Source organism: Chrysochloris asiatica, unplaced genomic scaffold (assembly GCF_000296735.1).
Source record: "Chrysochloris asiatica unplaced genomic scaffold, ChrAsi1.0 scaffold00214, whole genome shotgun sequence".
NCBI classification, from domain to species: domain Eukaryota; kingdom Metazoa; phylum Chordata; class Mammalia; order Afrosoricida; family Chrysochloridae; genus Chrysochloris; species Chrysochloris asiatica.
Genome location: NW_006408732.1, coordinates 1583176 through 1587202, shown reverse-complemented (window position 1 = coordinate 1587202; position 4027 = coordinate 1583176).

Here is a 4027-nt window from a genome sequence, read left to right as displayed (position 1 = left end):
TAATCACTTCCAAGTTTTCAAATTTGTTGGAGTACAATTTTTCATAGTATTCTGTTATTATCCTTTTGACTTTTTTTTGGTTCCATTGTGACATAGCCCATGTGGTCTCTAATGCATGTTATTTGTGTCTTCTCCCTCTTTTCTTTTGTTATTTTTGCCAATGGTCTGTCAATTATGTTAATCTTTGCAAAGAACTAGCTTCTTTTCCTGTTGATTCTTTCTATAGTTTTTCTGTTTTCTATCTCATTTATTTCTGCTCTAATCTTTATTATTTCTTTTCTTTTGGTGGCTGTAGGTTCTTTCTGTTAGTCTGTTTATAATTGTTGTAGATACTGTGTTAATGTGTTAATTTTGGTTCTTTCTTCTTTTTGGATGTGTGCATTTATTGTAATTAATTGTCCTCTCAGCACTGCTTTCAGTGCGTCCCAAAGATTTTGGTATGTTGTGTTTTCGTTCTCATTTGCTTCTAGGAACTTTTTGAATTCACATTTATTTTCATCTCCTACTCAGCGGCTTTTCAACAGGGTGTTATTCAGTTTCCATGTATTTGACTTTATTTCCTTCTTCCTATTGTTGACTTCTGATTTGATAGCATTGTGGTCGGAGAAGGTGGTATGTAGTATTTTGGTATTTGTAAATTTATGGAGGTATTTTTTGTCCCAAGATTGGTCTATTCTGGAACTTGTTCCACCTGCATTGGAAAAGAATGTGTATTTTGCTGTTGTTGGGTTGAATGCTCTGTACACATCTATGAGGTCCAGTTGGCTGATTGTATTTTTTAGTTCTTCTGTGTCTTTGTCAAGTTTCTTTCTGGTTGTTCTATCCATTTTTGAAAACGGAATATTAAAATTGTAGATTTGTAGATTTGTCTATTGTAGATTTGTCTATTTTTGTAGATTTGTAGATTATTGTAGATTTATCTGCTTTTGCTGAGTTCATGCTTTTTGTGTTCTTTCTTGTGAGTTTCCTCATAGTTTTAATGTATCTATATTTTTGGATTTTCATTTTCTTGGTATGTTGTGAAGTGTTCATTTTCTTTGAGGTTAACCTTAAAGTCCATTAACTTTTCCCTCTATTTAATGCAGTCTATTTTATCCTGTAATCTCCCTGACCTTCTCACCATCTGAGTCTCTGTTCCTACGTGTTTCCCTTCATTTACATTGTAATTGTTTTGATCATAGACTGACATCCCAGATTCTCTGAGTTTGTTCTTATAGTTTTGTTCTGTTCTCAAATCTTCCTTCTGTTGATTTAGTTCTGGGAGGCTGTGCCATATATGTCAATCTCTAGTTGTTGTCTATTCTTGTTGGTTCTCAGTCCACAGAACTCCCTTCAGGATGTTTTGTAGTGCAGGGTTGACTTTGGGAAAATCTTTTAGCTTCTGTTTATACTTGAATGTTTTGATTACACTGTCATATTTGATTGATAGCTTTGCTGGATAAAGGATTCTTGATTGACAGTTTTTTTCTTGTAGGATTTTATATATGTCTCCTCATTGCCTTCTTGCTTGCATGGTTTCTGCTAAGAGATCCAAGATTAATCTGATTTGCTTGCCTTTGTATTTAACAGTTCCCTTTCCCCTAGCAGCTTTGAGGATTCTCTTTATCTTTGATTTAGGAAAGCTTGATTATGATATGTCTCATTGATTTTCTTTTGGAGTCTAACCTTCCTGAGGTTTGTTGAGCTTGCTTGAATGTTGATCTTTTCACTTTTCACAATGTTAGAGAAATTTTCTTCCAAGAGTTCTTCAAGTATTTCCTCTGTGGACTTGTGTGATTCTTCCTGTTCTGGACCATCGATAATTCTTAAATTATTCCTCTTCATGTTGTTCAACATGAATCTTAGACCTTCTTCATATTTCTTTATCCTTTTTTCTGTTTGCTCTTCTATCTTAGTGGTATTGAGAGATTTGTCTTCCAGCTCACTGGTTCTGCCTTCCATCTCTTTTATTCTATTCCTTTGTGCTTTCAGTGTATTGTGTATTTTGATATTCTGTTATTGATTATTTATATCTCTTACAGTAGGTTTTGAATTGTTTCCAATGCTGTATCTGTTTTATTTGATCGTTCCTGTAGTACTTTCCTGACTTCTTCCTTATTTTTCTCAACTCCATTGTAAAGTGTTTTGAAACATTTTTAAATCATTTTTCTGAATTCCTTCTCAGACATTTCCAATGCCTGCCCTCCTACCATAATGGAGTACAGGTCTACCTCTAGGTCATTTGTCTGAGACCTTTTATCTTGTTTCTGGACATGTGCTGATATGGTCATCTGCTTTTGCTTCTTGGACATGTTTAGTGTTTATCTGTTGCCTTAATATTTAATTGAGTGTGTGTTTTGGTATTTTATGTTTTCTGATTGCCCCCAGGTGGATGTGATCAGAACGTGAGCTTCCCTTTTCACTCTTCTTATTGGATTGGAGGAAGACTCATTAACAACCTGCGATATGCAGATGATACAACCTTGCTTGCTGAAAGTGAAGAGGACTTGAAACATTTACTGATGAAGATCAAAGAGCACAGCCTTCAGTATGGATTATATCTCAATGTCAAGAAAACAAAATTCCTCACCACTGGACCAATAAACAACATTCTGATCAATGGAGAAAAGATTGAAGTTGTCAAGGACTTCATTCTTCTTGGATCAGCTATCAATACTCAAGGAAGCAGCAGTCAGGAAATCAGACACATATTGCATTGGGCAAATCTGCCGCATAAGAACTTTTTAAAGTGTAGAAGAGCAGAGATGTCAGCTTGAGGACTAAGGTGCGCCTGACCCAAGCCATGGTATTTTCAATAACCTCATATGGATGCGAAAGCTGGACAGTGAATAAGGAAGATCATAGAAGATTGATGCCTTTGAATTGTGGTGTTGGAGGAGAATACTGAAAGTGCCATGGACTGCCAAAAGAACCAATAGATCCATTTTGGAAGAAGTACAGCCAGAGTGCTGCTTGGAGGAAATAAAGTGTTCCCCAAAGGTAAAAGGGGGGAGCATAAAACAGCAAAAAAAACAAGAAACAAAACAAAAGACCACCAAAAAACAACAATAGCAATACAGAAACTCTATTGGATACTGTAGTCTATAATCACAGAAAAGGGAGAAGAGGGAGAGAAGAAGAAGAAAAAAAAACCTGTAACCTAATATGAGTATGACTTTAATGTCCTCTTTCAGTTCTTGCCTGAACAAGGCTGCCTGATAAATTTCAAGATGCCACTGTTGGTTGTTATGCTGTACCTCAGGATTTAATTTAATTTTTGGCCTTTTTAAAAAAAAAATTTTTTTCTCTCTCCACACCTCTTGTCTGGCCTTTTCCCTATTAAAAAACTGTTCAGTGCTGGGTCCTGGGCTAAGAGTATAAGTGTGCATGCATGGCAGATGAACCCGCCAATGGTAGGTGTCAGGATTGTCCACTCACTCAGGCACACCCTCTATTTACCAGAATGGAGGTGCACAAACAGTAGGGGCCAATGTACTGATACCAAAAAAAAAAAAAGAAAGCCGGAGCAAAGCAAAACTGACAAAGCGTGTTGTCCATCTTTGCTCCAAGCTTCCTGCAGTATTATTCCACGGTGGTTGTGTTCCCTCGCTTCGTCTTGTTTGGTCTCACCCAAGTTGTTGGCTCCAGGCCACCAAGCCTGGCAGATTCAAAAGTACGAGATTTCTTACTTCTGCTAAAAGTTCCACTAGCTACAAGTCTTCAAACTTTTTAAAATATTCTTACCTATGTGGTTCAGAGTTTTGGAGCTCTGCTCTGATCCTTCTTCACCTGGTATTATGTGGTATTGCTGGTGGAGATCTTTACTGCACCTCTACCCTATCTTTCATCAAGCCCCACCTCTCTCCCCCTCTTGCCTTTTGTTTGGTTTGCCAATGGTTTGGAAATTTCATTAATACTTTCAAAGACCCACTTTCTTTTCCTGTTGATTCTTTCTATGGCTTTTCTGTTTTCTATCTTGTTTATTTCTGCTTTAATATATATATTTTTTTCCTTTCTTCTGGTGACTATAGGTTTACTTTGCTGGTCT